The sequence below is a fragment of the Coffea arabica genome, chromosome 10c (assembly GCF_036785885.1).
Source record: "Coffea arabica cultivar ET-39 chromosome 10c, Coffea Arabica ET-39 HiFi, whole genome shotgun sequence".
Taxonomy (NCBI): Eukaryota; Viridiplantae; Streptophyta; class Magnoliopsida; order Gentianales; family Rubiaceae; genus Coffea; species Coffea arabica.
This window is the reverse complement of record NC_092329.1, coordinates 42,930,129-42,947,791: the sequence shown is the minus strand read 5'-3', so window position 1 is coordinate 42,947,791 and position 17,663 is coordinate 42,930,129. Positions and strand designations below refer to the sequence as shown.

At 38.2% G+C, this 17,663-nt stretch overlaps 1 non-coding gene across 1 annotated transcript; it reads left to right on the top strand.

Moving 5' to 3' along the window:
- Positions 1-17,151: 17,151 nt before the first annotated feature.
- Positions 17,152-17,258, top strand: LOC113715302 (small nucleolar RNA R71). Its single transcript, XR_003453936.1, has one exon. It is a non-coding gene; the product is annotated as a small nucleolar RNA R71 (small nucleolar RNA).
- Positions 17,259-17,663: the final 405 nt, after the last annotated feature.

Sequence of the window (17,663 nt, the reverse complement as noted above, 5' to 3'; positions counted from 1 at the left end):
TCAAAACCACCATGAATAGTGATTGCCACTTCACCACCCAACCAGGGGCCAAACGAATACAGATGTGGCCATATAACTCGGAAAAACATTGCCAATCCAACTAGGATACATGAACAGGGTAAATAGTCTTATACACATACGTTTATAATTTACGGAACAAAAGAAGATGCTTAGATCAAAATACATTTAGGATTTTCCAATTATCGAGGAGCTTTACAAAAGTATATTAAATCTTTCTCGACTCGTGCTTCAAAACATCTTAGCCCCAAAAGTGGTTCCCTGTAAGGAAAACAAAGATAACGGGAAGGGGGTGAGCTTACGCTCAATGAGGTACCAAAATAATAGCAAATAGAAACGTGGAACTTCATATTCAATTAATCACATATGCGAGTCAAATAAGAAATGAACAAACACCATAGACAGAAAGGATACGGGCGGCTCTCAGGAGCTAAATTCCCATTTGCTTCACCGAACTTGATCGAAATAATAGTTGACACTCCGTCAACATTAAAGAAGTAACCAATACCGTATACTCCACTTTCTCCGATTCCTTCCACCTCACATATCCCTACCGGGCCCGAACTCCAATCAGTTCAGAAATGATAATACTCGAGTATATCGGAATCAAGGGTCTCAATACCCAAAGATCCCAAAACAGACTACCGTGGTTCGTTATCTAATCGACCAGGTCCTTGCTGGCCCGACTCGAGTAACTAGCCACAGGTGTTGAGTTCAGAGGTCACAGAATGGTCGTTGGATACCAGCTTCCAAACGACATCAGGACAGATACATATACAGATACAGATTCAGATTTGCACCAAAAATTGGCATATGAACAACCAAGAGAACGAGTGTGATAAAGTACACCTTCGTCTCAAACAAAATAAACAGATAGTTCAGACGTTCATATCACAGATTGCATGTACAGAAATCGAGTTAAACAACAAGTGAGGGGAGTGGTACATTCACCGGTCCAAGTAAGGATACTTCCAAAAAGTTTCACTTCAAACTGGCTTTAATCGCCAAGAAACCCTAAACGAACCAAAGTAAAACAATTGAAGGTTTCAAATCCAAAATCGAGTAAACAGAATGCACAAGTGAGGCTCGACTACTAGTCGTATGTCTCGCCAAATAATTACTAATGCAAGGGTGCAAAACATGATGTTTTTGGAAACAAAAGTAACGGGAGGACCTAGGGTTTGAATGACCCAAAAGCCCTTCATTTCTTTCAAAAGGCAACTCAAACCTAAAGAGACTAAACGGCCTAGAAATTTGGACAGCATTTCCCCTAAATTTGCTTACTTTTCCAGCCATCATGGCTTCATTATTTTTCTCAATCAACCCCAAAGTCATACGCAATATAAATTTATCACAAAAGCTGTTCAATAGGCTCATAGTCATTCAAGTACAAGATTTAGCTAGGAAAATGACCGGAAATGAAAGTTAAGTTCTAAACAAAAAAAAAATAGTTTTTGACATCATTTAGCGGTTTTGGCACCATTGGCACTATGATTATCGGATGGAGGTGCAAGATACACCGTTTCGAAGCTAAGAGATAGGCTACAATGTTGAAGAAGGCCACTCAGTCTAGTTTGTAGTGCAACTAGGTCAAAAATTCAATATACTAAACCAGAACCGTAAAGACAGGTTAACAAACCGCATTCTGGTTAACGAACCGTAATTCAGGTTACCTAAGTCCAAATCATGTGATTCCAAATCCATCCGAAAGTTAAGACATCAGGCTACATTTCATCAGAAGATCACAACAACCAAATCAGTCATTTTCCCAATCAAATTAGCCAACTACAGAAGCAATTCTCAAGTTCGGGTAGAAACAGGGCAACAAGGGTATTTCGGTCTTTTCACAAGGTACGCTACTACGATTGGCCTGAACTTTAGCAGGCAAATCTAAAATATCATTCCCTACAACTTTCATGTTTTAATCTAAAACTAATTCGGCCTCTAACTATGGTTAACAGTGCCGGGCAGAATTAGGGAAAATGAAACCGTAACTTTCCAATTTTCCTCCCAAAACAGAAATTTTCTGCAATTAACTACCATTCACCCATTAAGGCTTCATTCTAGATCATTTCCAATCATCATACATGGCCACACCACATGAATCATATTAAAACAGAAAAATCATAAATAAATAGAAAATGTCATCAATCTCACTAAAATCATGAAATAATCCACAATTGCACCTCTTAAACTACCATAAGCCATCAATTAAACATCATTAGGTAGAAAAGAGAGGTTTCTTAGTTACTCACCTTATCAACTCAAGAAAGGAGACCACTTAGCACTTTAGCCTTCGAAACCACTTCACTAATCACCTTACAAGTACTAAACTAAGAGGTTTTATGGAAGAAATTCAAGATTAAACGGTTAGTTTGTGAGATTGGGCAAGCTTGGAGCAAGAAACTTGGAAGCTTTTTCTTTCTTTTCTCAAGCAAGAGGTTCGGCCAAGGAAGCTTTAAACTGAGGATAATTTTTTGGAAATTTTGACTTAAATTGGTAAAGCAAGAAAGTTGGTCAAAGTTGACTAAGTTAAGAATTAACCTCCAAGTGACACTTCTCACTCCAATTAATACATCTCTATCCTTTTGTCTCTCCCATAATAATCCATCTAGGTAACTTCTAATTATCTCTTAATATCTGATAAATTAAACTCGGTATACACAACTTAACCTAATTGGCCGAATTTTATCAAACTTACCGCACTAGTGGGTCCTACAACCGGTTTACGCTCTTAATTACTCAAAAACTAATTAATACTAGAAAAATAATTTTAGAACTATATTTACTCATAAAAATTATCTAAAAACAAAAATTTTCTTAATAAAGAAACATAGAAAATGCATGCAATTAAATAAAACAAAGTCTAGAAAATAAGAAAACCACGGGTTTTCACACTCTCTTCCCCTTAAAAGAATTTCGTCCTCGAAATTCCTCATTATCGCCTTATCTGGAATACAAAAATTTTACAACTTCCTTCTCACGATTAAATTGAACATTATACTTAGCTAACAGATCTGTACCCCTTCACTGGCCAGGTTCATTGCATTCTTTGGTATGGTTTCTTCTTCCTCCCCAAATTGTAATTCTGATACACCATTCTAATGGGCAAACGGTGGAATACCAGATTCTTACCTTCCACGTCCTCTAATGGGTCAGAGACTTGATGTTGTTTTAAGGAGTACACCCGAGATGACACTATCGATCCATTCTTGTCCCCCTTTGACGGGTCAGGGTTGGTCGTGGTTGGTGGCAGAGTTCCTCTCCGCCCGCGCAAGCGAGCTGGACAGTTAGCAATCCGATGTTCGGCGCTTCCACAGCTTAAGCATTTTCCTTCTTTCTTCCAGCAATTTGCTTCCGTATGATTTGGCCCTCCGCAATATTCACAGGGACCACGAGTAGCAAAGACTGATCCCCCCTATGGGACACTACCTGACACCTCCGGTAGCCGTACTCCCCCATTTCCTTTTCCAACTTTAAGGGTTGTACTCTTATCCGCTTGTTCTGAACTGCTCCCAGGAAAGCCCCTTTTCTTGATTTGGAAGTTTCTAAAGTGTAGCCTCGCATCTTCAACCCGCTGGGCTTTCTCCACAGTATCACTAAAGGTATTAAGTTGAGCTACCGCCAAATCCTTTTGAATCTCAATATTTAGTCCCTGAATAAAATGTCTTATTCGTCTTTGTTCGGTTACGATCAGTTCGGGCGCAAACTTAGACAATCGAGTGAATTGACTCTCATACTTGGCTACGGTTTGAGTTCCCTGGCGAAACCGAATGAATTCATCTTCCTTCTTTTCTTGGATTAGAGGAGGGAAAAACTTAGCGTTAAATTCTCTCATAAAATTCACCCACGTCTTTGGGGTTTGTTCTCCTTCCCATTTCATTCGAATGACATTCCACCAGGAACGGGCGACTCCCTCTAGTTGAAAGACAGCAAATGTCACCTGTCTCTCCTCGGTATAGTGTAAAGCAGCAAAAATATTGATCAACTTCTCCAGCCACTTCTCAGCCACGTCAGGATGAGGGCCTCCAAGAAATTTGGGTGGGAAGAACTTCTGAAATCTCTTAAGGGCTCTATCCTCGCCCTCTATGTGATTACCAGGGTTCCCAGGGTTGGAGTTAGGGTTTTGACCCTGTTGGTGCACTACTTGGGCAAGCAAATCAGTCATTTGCTGCATGGCAGCAGCTATTTGGACGTTGGGGTCAACCCTAGGTTCAGGGTTTGGTCCATATGAGGTTTCTCCAGTGCCCCTCTCAGATGTAGGTTACCTAATTCCACGCCCACAGCCCCGTCCACTACGAGTGTCTTCCATTGGTCAAATCAATCCAGGGTCGAAACGGGAATATAATATTAAACCTAGATAGGCAAAAGCAAGTAGCAAGAGTTACGCACAGATCAAAAGCATAGATATATAACATAACTGTACCAAACAAGCCACACAGTAGCAATCAATTAGATACAAATATGAAAAATCCATGAAAGCAGCGGGGTCATCCAAAAGTACTATAGACAAACTAAGTCACAAGTACAAGAATAACTAACGAAAAGCTTTTCCCCCATAGGGCTCTGTCCTTAATCTACGAGAACAACACCATTTATATCTTAATCAATGTTGATCATGCTTAACAATACCCGAACAAACTGCGCAAAGTTCCATCGAATCACATTTCTAGTTCGTCGAAGTCCTTTCTAACCTAGGCACTCATTTCTTTTGTATTCGAGCGCAAGAATCCCATCTACGATAATTCAAAGCTCGTGTCGGCCGGTCCCAAGAGTAAATCATCTATATTAAAGATTCCCAGTCAACAAACATGCCTAACTTCCTCAAGTCCCATGATAAAGATCTTTACACTCATGACATGCACGGTTCACAGCTTACGCTCAAAAGAGCACTTATACCTTTTAACGCATTCACGAAAGCAGGACCATAACACCACTTGACCCAAGCTCTCTCCGCGCAGAGACCACCCGGAGTGGCTCTGATACCACATGTGACAGCCCCACCTTACCCTAAGGCGAACCAAAGTGTTCAGCAGACTGCCTGCCCAGCTCTCGCCAGGACTATCGAGCTGTTAAATGAAATCGAAAACGTTCAGGAAGGAAATAGCGCGCTCAAACGATTCAAAGTCACCAAAGGGCAAAACTAAAATCTAAACCACCATGAATAGTGGTTGCCACGTCACCATCCAACCAGGGGCCAAACGAATACAGATGTGGTCATATAACTCGGGAAAACATTGCCAATCCAACTGGGATACATGAACAGGGTAAATAGTCTTATACACATACGTTTGTAATTTACGGAACAAAAGAAGATGCTTAGATCAAAATACATTTAGGGTTTTCCAACTATCGAGGAGCTTTACAAAAGTATATTAAATCTTGCTCGACTCGTGCTTCAAAACATCTTAGCCCCAAAAGTGGTTCCCTGTAAGGAAAACAAAGATAACGGGAAGGGGGTGAGCTTACGCTCAATGAGGTACCAAAATAATAGCAAATAGAAACGTGGAACTTCATATTCAATTAATCACATATGCGAGTCAAATAAGAAATGAACAAACACCATAGACAGAAAGGATATGGGCGGCTCTCAAGAGCCAAATTCCCATTTGCTTCACCGAACTTGATCGAAATAATAGTTGACACTCCGTCAACATTAAAGAAGTAACCAATACCGTAGACTCCACTTTCTCCGATTCCTTCCACCTCACATACCCCTACCGGGCCCGAACTCCAATCAGTTCAGAAATGGTAATACTCGAGTATACCGGAATCAAAGGTCTTAATACCCAAAGATCCCAAAACAGACTACCGTGGTTCGTTATCTAATCAACCAGGTCCTTGCTGGCCCGACTCGAGTAACTAGCCACAGGTGTTGAGTTCAGAGGTCACAGAATGGTCGTTGGATACCAGCTTCCAAACGACATCAGGACAGATACAGATACAGATACAGATTCAGATTTGCACCAAAAATTGGCATATGAACAACCAAGAGAACGAGTGTGATAAAGTACACCTTCGTCTCAAACAAAATAAACAGATAGTTCAGACGTTCATATCACAGATTGCATGTACAGAAATCGAGTTAAACAACAAGTGAGGGGAGTGGTACATTCACCGGTCCAAGTAAGGATACTTCCAAAAAGTTTCACTTCAAACTGGCTTTAATCGCCAAGAAACCCTAAACGAACCAAAGTAAAACAATTGAAGGTTTCAAATCCAAAATCGAGTAAACAGAATGCACAAGTGAGGCTCGACTACTAGTCGTATGTCTCGCCAAATAATTACTAATGCAAGGGTGCAAAACATGATGTTTTTGGAAACAAAAGTAACGGGAGGACCTAGGGTTTGAATGACCCAAAAGCCCTTCATTTCTTTCAAAAGGCAACTCAAACCTAAAGAGACTAAACGGCCTAGAAATTTGGACAGCATTTCCCCTAAATTTGCTTACTTTTCCAGCCATCATGGCTTCATTATTTTTCTCAATCAACCCCAAAGTCATACGCAATATAAATTTATCACAAAAGCTGTTCAATAGGCTCATAGTCATTCAAGTACAAGATTTAGCTAGGAAAATGACCGGAAATGAAAGTTAAGTTCTAAACAAAAAAAAAATAGTTTTTGACATCATTTAGCGGTTTTGGCACCATTGGCACTACGATTATCGGATGGAGGTGCAAGATACACCGTTTCGAAGCTAAGAGATAGGCTACAATGTTGAAGAAGGCCACTCAGTCTAGTTTGTAGTGCAACTAGGTCAAAAATTCAATATACTAAACCAGAACCGTAAAGACAGGTTAACAAACCGCATTCTGGTTAACGAACCGTAATTCAGGTTACCTAAGTCCAAATCATGTGATTCCAAATCCATCCGAAAGTTAAGACATCAGGCTACATTTCATCAGAAGATCACAACAACCAAATCAGTCATTTTCCCAATCAAATTAGCCAACTACAGAAGCAATTCTCAAGTTCGGGTAGAAACAGGGCAACAAGGGTATTTCGGTCTTTTCACAAGGTACGCTACTACGATTGGCCTGAACTTTAGCAGGCAAATCTAAAATATCATTCCCTACAACTTTCATGTTTTAATCTAAAACTAATTCGGCCTCTAACTATGGTTAACAGTGCCGGGCAGAATTAGGGAAAATGAAACCGTAACTTTCCAATTTTCCTCCCAAAACAGAAATTTTCTGCAATTAACTACCATTCACCCATTAAGGCTTCATTCTAGATCATTTCCAATCATCATACATGGCCACACCACATGAATCATATTAAAACAGAAAAATCATAAATAAATAGAAAATGTCATCAATCTCACTAAAATCATGAAGTAATCCACAATTGCACCTCTTAAACTACCACAAGCCATCAATTAAACATCATTAGGTAGAGAAGAGAGGTTTCTTAGTTACTCACCTTATCAACTCAAGAAAGGAGACCACTTAGCACTTTAGCCTTCCAAACCACTTCACTAATCACCTTACAAGCACTAAACTAAGAGGTTTTATGGAAAAAATTCAAGATTAAACGGTTAGTTTTTGAGATTGGGCAAGCTTGGAGCAAGAAACTTGGAAGCTTTTTCTTTCTTTTCTCAAGCAAGAGGTTTGGCCAAGGAAGCTTTAAAATGAGGATGATTTTTTGGAAATTTTGACTTAAATTGGTAAAGCAAGAAAGTTGGTCAAAGTTGACTAAGTTAAGAATTAACCTCCAAGTGACACTTGTCACTCCAATTAATACATCGCTATCCTTTTGTTTCTCCCATAATAATCCATCTAGGTAAATTCTAATTATCTCTTAACATCTGATAAATTAAACTCGGTATACACAACTTAACCTAATTGGTCGAATTTTATCAAACTTACCGCACTAGTGGGTCCTACAACCGGTATACGCTCATAATTTCTCAAAAACTAATTAATGCTAGAAAAATAATTTTAAAACTATATTTACTCATAAAAATTATCTAAAAACAAAAATTTTCCTAATAAAGAAACATAGAAAAGGTATGCAATTAAATAAAACAAAGTCTAGAAAATAAGAAAATCCACGGGTTCTCACATGAACGCCGTAGTCCGCTGGATCACCATCCTCCTCGGCCTACCCAAGTTAGCATGAACTAAGAAGCAGCTCTTCAATTTATTCACCCGCTGGCCAGACGACGCCTCCTAATCATCTAAAACCCTCATTACCAGCCGGAGAGAAGTGGCGGTCGCACTTGAGAAAATTAGCACATCATCAGCATACCCCAAATGGGTAATAGTCAGACAGCCTCGTGGGACCCTGAAGCCTTGGAACTCCCGTCGATGCGCCAGCTGATTTAAAGACAGAGAAAGCACCTCCGCCTCGATGATGAACAAAGCAGCCGACAAAGGATCCCCCTGGCGGAGCCCCCGAGCTGACTTAAAGAAACCGCATAGAGAACCATTTACAATGATGAAAAACCAAACATTGGAGATAACATGCCAGACCATATCAATCCAGCGTTTTCCAAAGCCAAAAGAGCGAAGGACCTTTATCAAGAAAGGCCACATCATCCTATCGTAAGCTTTCATCATGTCAAGCTTGAACACGACATTACCCCCGCGTGCCTTCCGCTTAATGCCTGCAATGACCTCCTATGCTAGAAGATAATTGTCAGAAATGGACCGACCCCGTACAAACCCGCTCTGATTCGGGGAGATAATCTTAGGTAATATCGGAGCCAGTCGGCGGGCCAGAATTTTTGAGAAGATTTTGTTCACAAAGTTGCATAGACTAATTGGGCGAAACTGTGAGAAATCCTTCGATTGTTGCACCTTGGGTAGCAACACTATGGACGTAGCAGTGATTCGCCTGGGAAGCTCAGAGCAGAAAAAGAAACTCTGAACAGCGTTATATACATCAACACCAACTATCTCCCAAGCAGCAGAGAAAAATCGGCCGGAGAAACCGTCAGGACCTGCAGCACTATTCCCATCCATTTCACAAACTGTGTGCCGGACTTCCTCCAAGGACAGAACCTATGAGGACTCGTAAAATTATTATTTTTAACTCCTAATTTTTTTTCTTATTTAATTATTTATTCAAATATTTGATTCGATTATTATTTTCTAGCCTCATTAGACCTAAGTACATGATATTATGGTTTCGTTACATTTTTTTAAAGTGTCTCGTTTCAAAAAATTTTTTCTTAGGAGCTTGTTTAGAGAAAAGGTGAAAACGCGTTTGGAAAAATTTTGCCAATAAAGAGTACAATTAGCCCGGAAAAATTTGAGACATGTACAACGGTTTAAAATAGATAATTTTAGATTTAAATACTTAAGTGATAGTTAATAGTATTATCGTTACAAGAATTTCTCGGAGGTTTCGCGTTATAGCGTTAAAATTGACGGTATGCGTTTTCACACGCGCGACTTTATTTGAGGGACTTTAGACCCTTATTTCGGGACAATTAAGAGCGAATAATATTTATATGGACATAAGTGCATTAGAGGTTTAGTGCACTAGTGAACCAAACGCGAGAGAAAATCGAGCGCTAAACGCACGAAACGAGCCCTAATGAGAGTTGACCTTGGAGTGAATTTACACCACTCATTTTAATCTTCTCTTGGAAGCTAACCTTGATCAAAATTTCACTCTTTCTTCTCTCTCCTACAGCAAGCCAGCCTTATCCCTCTCTAACTCCATTGTTTCAAAAATTTCTTCACCAAATCAACCACAAAACTCCAACCAATCTTCACCAAACTTGTAGACCAACTAGCAAACTACTTGGAGGTTGGATCTAGCTAACTAAAGGGCTGCATTTCACGGTTTCTTGGAGCCTCTTGAGGACCAAAATTTTCTGATCTAAAGCACTAAGGAGGTATAACATCATCCAACACCTTAAACTTGGTTTATGATAGTAGAAATGCATCTTTAAGCAATTGTATGTATATGGATGGCTTGATATTGTTGGAAAATTTGGAAGTGGGCTCTATGAATTCCCACCCTTGGGTTGTTGCTGATAAGAGGTTTAATGTTGGATTTAATGGTAGTTTAGTGGTTAAAATGATAGATTTCTGGAGTATTATTGTTGGAAACTCAAAGTGGAGGTCATGACAAAAATTTCCGAAACTGCCCCTGCTTTGTTCGGCTATGATAAGGCCAATTTTTGATGATCTAATGGCTTGGACCTGATTTTTATATGTTGTATTAGATGTGTAAAAATTTTCATTGGAAAACATTAACGTTTGGATGGGCAAATGAATTTATTTGTGAACTAGTCAAGCGGGAAAACAGTTTTCGGATAACCCTGTCCAGCGGTAGCATTTTGACCATAACTTTGTTCTCCGACGTTGAAATTGAGTTCCGTTGGTGGCGTTTGAAACTAGACATCTATACCTTTCCAACGGTATAAAATGCGTAGTCTGATTCCATGTGTAGGAACCGGACCATTCGTTTTAAGATAGCTGTCCTGTTTCTTTGTCCTGCTGGAATGATTTGTAGAGGCAGCAACTTGAGGCTCAATTTCGAGCTGGTTGTTTGCCAAATTTCAGAATGTTTCCTTCTGTGAATATTTAACCCTATGAATGTATTTTCCAACGCCATAAACCATGCTCAATTCCAAGTTAGGTCGACTGAATTGTGATCAAAACAAGAACACTGCTCTGTTTTGGAAAAACCTAGTTTTGGACAGATTTGAGATGAGACTTGTTGTGGTCTTACTAAATGAAATTCTTGGTGTTAAACACCTACCAAATGTACCATGAATGATCCTTGGACTTTCCTTTCACATATGAACCATGATTGGAGGATTTTCTTAGCCAAACGATTGGATTTGGGAAGAAAAGGATTAAAGGCAGATTGCCTTAAGAATTTTTCCAAACTTTGGTTGGTTGGTTAACCACCTTTCCGAAGGTATTTTTCCACAAAATTTGATAGAGAGATACCCTTCATATAAGAGTAAAATACTACCAATTTTGGTACTAATCCAAGTTCGTTTCGATACCTAACTAAACTTCTAGTATTGGAAGTTCAAATCTGGAAATTCTTCTCCAGTCTTGAATTTTCTCCAACTTCGAGCTACCGTATTTCGGTACTCGAAACTCCGATTCTTGATCCGCTTGCTCTGCTATAAACCTCACTTGCAACTCTAATTGAGTTACAAATTTCAGGGGCCGATTCGTAACGTGTGAATCGTGCCGAATTTTCAAAGTTGGCCAAAATCCAACTTAATTCTGCCTTGTGAACCGAGTCAGTACCTTCAAGCTCAATTTTGAGCACTTTCCACTTCGATTCATGGAAAAGTGTCTTCTAGGAACTTGTAGTACTTTCTGAGAGGTTTCCAACGGTATAAAGTTTTCCAATTCTCGACTTATTCCGAGTGAGTTACGATTTTTCAAAGATTCATAACAAAACTGAAATTTTCCAACTTTCAAGTAAATAGAGTTTTTCAAGAACTCTTTATTCTTTTGATATTATCTAAACGTTTTATCCCCGATTTCCTAGATAAAGACTTAAATACTTTTGAATGTTATCAAACCCCACTCGAACCTTGATTTACGAGTAATTGAGGTTCATTTTCACGGAATTCCCTAGATTAATACTAGTGATCGAATTATTCCTCGATAATTGGGATATGAATGATAATTCACTATTATTTGCTCAGGCGCACACGAGGACCTTCAAGAGGATCCCACGGTGGACGCTTGAACTTTCCTTGACCTTACTTACACCTAATATTTGGTGAGTGTCATGTGTATGTAAACTTGTTACATGTTTAATTGTTATTAATGATTGGAAATCTTGAAAGTGGAGTCGAGTGTGTACTTTACCACACTCGTTCTCATTAGAAATGAAATTTTAATGATTGAAATGTATTGAATGAATGATTGAAATGCATTGAATGAATGATTGAAATGTATTGACTGAATGAATGAAATGTAATGGTATGCTATAGCTGCATACGTTGTTGGAGTGAATCTCCTCGACACACAAGTGCACATGGGGACGCCCAAATCTCATTGGCCGACCTTGGACTCGAGCCGGCATGGGCTTGGTCGGGAACCTTGGCGAGCCATGAGATATATAAGCTTGACCTAATGAGAGGTCTTGCTTGGCATACTCGAGTAGTATCGCCACAAACAAATGACAGGCGGGCCTGATACAGGGGTATGTAAGGTGAAAGGGGACAGATTAAGTGGAGTTCTACGGACTAAACCTACTCGATTGACGGAGTGTCAATTCGTGGAGGTTATTGAATGTGCAAGTGGAATATAGCTCCTGAGAGCTCTTGTATCCTTGAATTGTTTCTGGTTATATTTTCAGTAAATTGTTAATTATGAAAATATGATTGCTTGACTTGTAAATTGAGATTGTTATTTGAACAATGTGCTTGCATGTGTGTTCTTGGCCTCACGAGCGTTTTGCTCACCCTGTAGATTTGTTTTCCTTAACAGGACTGGATCCGGGGACGTATTGGAGAAACCCTCCTGATGTACTTTTGTTTAGGGTTTCTGTCATCTGTTTGACTATGACTCCTGGTTTTGGGTTGTACTTTTGTAATTGGATTGTAGTACTTGGGCATGAGGTAAATTTGGGTTTAAGGTTGTATTTTGAACACCCGATGTACGGGGTGAATAATGGATGATCATGGTTAACTTGAACGCTTCCGCATCATTATATTTATGTCGTTGTACTTATGACATTTAGATTAGTAACAAGTTTGAATGTTTTGCGTGAGTCCTGGCGAGAGCTGGGTAGGCGTCCCGCAGATACCCTTTGGTTCGCCTTAGAGAGAAGTGGGGGCGTCACAGAACCTCCTCCAACCGCTCATTGTCCTCCATAGATACCAATCGGGGAATAATATCGGGCACATCTCGCATCCCAGGGGCATCCTCCAATAAGAATAAGGATAAGAAATACTGCACCGCCTCCTCGCCAATGAGCGCATCCTCATTAACCCATCTCCCATCAGGCTTCTGAATCCGATGAATAATCAAGTTCATATGCTGTTGCTTTCCCACCGAACGAAAAAACTTAGTATTACAATCACCTAAAGTCAGCCATTTGACCCGAGCTCGCTGCCTCCACAGCGACTCCTCCATGGCTAATGCACATCTCAATGACGCTTGGGCCTGCTGTAACTCCACATGCAGCCCCTCCGACCCCCCATCTTCTAATCTTCTCTCTAACTTTCCAACCTTCTCTTCTACCTTTGCTACATTGTTCGAAAAATTCCCCACACAGTCCTTGTTCCACAATTGAAGATGCCACTTGAGTCTCTGTAACTTAGAACAGAGCACATGCATCGGGGGCCCACCGCACTCTTGTTGTCGGGACTCTCTTACCACCGCCAAGAAATCGTCACGATCCGCCCAAGCATTGATGAATCGAAACGGACGGGGCTTACCATCCAACCTTGTACCAGCAGAGAGTAACAATGGTGCATGATCAGAGGGGTGACGTGCCAAGTGAGTAACAATGGTGCATGATAACCAGTAGTAATAAAAGCCTAAGAAGCGAAAATGGCAAACAAACTACTTAAGGTTCAAATAATGCAAAAATTGCAATGGCATGAAGAGTTCTAGCAAGTAACTTCATGCCTTTGACTTGTTATTGTACCAATATAAAATAGATGAAAAACTACTTAAGGTACAAATCATGCAACCCAAATTTATAAGCATTTAAACATTTTCACTCAAAATGCCTAGAAAAACAAGTGTAAGACATAACTAGGCACTTTATAAACATCACAATATTGTAACAAGACCAATTTACGAGCAAAACTTAAGCCAAGAAACATGCACTATGCATATATTTAACCTAAACTCCTAAAGTTCACACAAATTGCTCAATTCTTCAAATATTTAACATTCATCATACAAGCATGTTCCATATGAAGAATAAGCAATAGGTTGGTCCATTATAACACCTAAACATCAATGCAAATGCATCATTTCTCAAGCTAATTAAGCTAGCAATTTTCTAGCCTCCAACATGCAAATTGTCCCCCAAATGATACATGTATGAAATGTTACTTCTAATCATCAATAACAAGGCACTTTACGACTATTTAGATCATACAATCATGCTTATCAATGTTCCAAAACTAATTTCTACATTGATCAAAATATAGAAATATGCACAAAATTGAAACATTATGTAGATAATCATATTCCCATATTTTCTTACATAAACATACATAGAAATGCTAAAATGAGCATAAATGAACTCACAAATATCATCACATTTTCATCATTTGAAATTTGTCAAGAAATTCAAGAAACGCTCAAATGACAAAATTTAAACTACCAAATTAAGTTGAAGAAGTTTAACTCCACTTGGTAGAGTGATGCTTGGTGATTCAAATGATGCAAAACCACTCAAAGATTACACCCAACATGGCCCTTAAGTAATCAAATTTCATATTTGAATACCTTAGACTCAAGAGCTTCAATCCAAAAATTGAAGTGCTTTTCGGTGATTTTGATCAGTGAAAATTGTTCTAAAAGATGTTTGAGGTATTTGTATGGTGATTCAAAGTAAGAAAAATGTTTGAAAATTGAGTTTGAGTGAAGTGTGTGAGTGTATTTGGGTTTGAGAGGAAAAGAAAGAAGAAGAAATAAGGAAGTGAAATTCAAAAACCATTTAAAAGGAAAAAAATGTAGGGTCCACGGACAGATCCTTGAGGTGCAGCCCATGAATTTGCTTCTTTGTTCTTTTAGTAATAAAAACATGAACCATTTTGGTATAGGCGTAGTACACGGAGCGTAGGTCACATTTTTGCTTGCGTATTTACTATTTCTACAGCAAAAGTGCAGAAATTCAACACTTTTATACTTTATGCATCCATTTTCCTCATTTTTCAAAACGTGCATTAGATCAGTTTTTTTACCTAATTCAACACTTTACCCAAGTTTAAAATGACCTAAACATAAAATTCAACCCTTCATAATGGATCAAAAACAACTAAAATACAAAATGAGGGGTTGAGTTTTTTATCTTCCTTTGCCTTAATGACCTCCAAAGACAATTTCTGCCTTCTTTCTTGAAGCCTACGAAACAGACATAACAAACACATTTCAAAATATAAAACAAATATGAAAGCACACTTCAATGAAATAAATTAACACAAAATATTGGGTTGTCTCGCATTAAGAGCTTTTGTTTATAGTTGTTCAGTTGACTCAATTATCATTATCTTTGGAAATCATGTGGGAAGGGATAAGGAATTGGTTCCTTCCTAAGTGCTAAAACTTCTCTTGTCATCCCCATATTTTGAGCTTTCTTAAGTCCAAATCCTTCTCATAACTAGACAAGAAATTATTAGCATTATCACAATGTTTATGAGGATTTAAAACAATCCCAAAGTCTACTTGTTTTCTTATCTTTATCTACTTGGATTTTAGGAATTTCTTTAGTATGACTAATAGTGGCCTCTTTTCCTTTATATCTGATATTACGTATGTCATAAGCATCAAGATCAAGAGGATCAATAGGAAAGCCATCTTTATACAACTCTTGTACTACATTAACTTTCTTAGGCTTAATAACCTTACCATGCCATAAATCAAGATCTTTATTATCATTAAGATTAAACACTAATTGTTCACCATTGACTCTACACTAATTGGCCTTCTTAAACATTAATCGATGTACTGACTATGGTTAAAAAAGGTCTATCGAAAATGATAGGCATGTGTATATTTTTGCTTCGTATCTAACACAATAAAATATACCAGTATAATGAATGATTTCATCTTTATAAAGACATTTTCTATCCTACTAATTGAACACTTTATAAACCTACTCGCCAATTGAAGAGCAATGTTAGTATCCTTCATCTCCTTTAAATCAAAACTCCAAGCAATAAAAAATGGTATCAATGATACACTTACATCTAAATCACACAAGCCATTAGAGAAGTTAAGATGTCCAATGGTGCAAGGTATATCAAAATTTCTTGGATGTTTGAGTTTTGGTGGGAGTTTATTTTGCACATGTGCTGAACACTTCTCTATGAGTCTTATCATCTCATGATCTTCAACCTTCCTTTTCCTTGACATAATATTCTTCAAGAAATGAGTATAAGAGGGAATTTGTAAGATATCATCAATGAAAGGAATGTTAATTCAAATTTGTCAAAGAATTTGAGCAAATTTTTCAAACTCCTCATTTTTGCTTTGCTTTACCCTACCAGAAAAAGGAATAGAGTTAGTAGTGTTCTTAGAAGAAATATGAGAAGAAAACATATCATTATCAATTAAATTATGATAATTTTGGTCTTTGTGTGTCTCTTCTCCCCCACCTATGCTATCCTTTTCACTCGTACCAAAGTCAACACCCTCTAATTATTTTCCACTCTTAAGAGTGATGGTATTTACACTCTCTCTAGGATTTAGCTCTGTTTTACTAGGTAACTCTCCCATATTCCTCATGTTAATTGCATTAGCAATTTAACCAACTTGAATTTCTACATTCGTATACATGTTTTTTGTTATAGTCTTATCTCCATCATCTTAATTTAGTTCACAGTGACACTAACAAGTCTATCAATTTTGCTATTGGTATCACTAGCCACTCTCTATATTTTGCTATTCATGTCATTCGATAATTTTTCCATGACTATGTTCCAAGATGATTTTGTCTCTTGAATAGGTAGTGGAAAATCGGGTGGGTTCATGGGATGGTTTTGACCATTTTTATCCCTCCAACCTAGATTAAGATGATTTCTCCAACCTGGATTGTAGGTATTTGAGTAAAGATTATTTTGGATTTGTCGAATGACATTATTGGCAAGTCATATTTGCTCCACATATAAGCGCTTACCATTAGCATGATGTGCTCCACATGTAGTACAACAAGCAGTTTTTAGCATAAAAAGTACCACATGAACCATCATTAACATGTTTATTAAAACACCTCACCAAGTTATCAATTTTGACATCAAGAAGGTTTACTCTATCCATTTCCATAATGCTCTCTACTTTTTTATGGGCGCCTCTTATATTGGCCCATTAATAATTGTTGGAGGCTATTTCTTCTATCAATTTTTATGCTTCCTCAAGTGCCTTCCCCATTAGTACTCCACCGGCAGTGTCATTTATATTGATATTAGTTGGAAAGGTAAGACTATTATAGAAGGTTCGAATAATCAACCACTCTAGGAGCCCATGGTGTGGACATCTCCTTTGGAGGTCCATGAACCTTTCCCAAGTTTCGTATAACAACTCACCTTCGTGTTGATTAAAACATGTGATTTCTATACAAAGTTTAGCCATTTTATTGGATGGAAAGTATTTATTTAAAAATGCTTTTGATAATTCACTCCATATAGTAAAAGTATTTGGTGGATACAAATTTAGCCATACATTTTCCTTGTCACAAAGTGAGAATGGAAACAGCATAGCTGAGATAGGAACAATTACCTAAGAGATTTGTCTAATAGTTTCTTGTTTTCTCAACTATAAGTTTTACTCCCTTCATCCCAAAATTTTAGTCACACTTTGGAAATCCAACTTTTTTTATCAATAGTATTTTGATTGTAATGCTTACACTTTTCTTTCGAATCTTACCTCTCAGAATTCAAATTTGAATTTGAATGTAACATGCATTGGATCAAAAGTAGAGACAATATTGAGAAAAGAGACCACAAAGAGTTTTGACTTGTTAAATAGGAC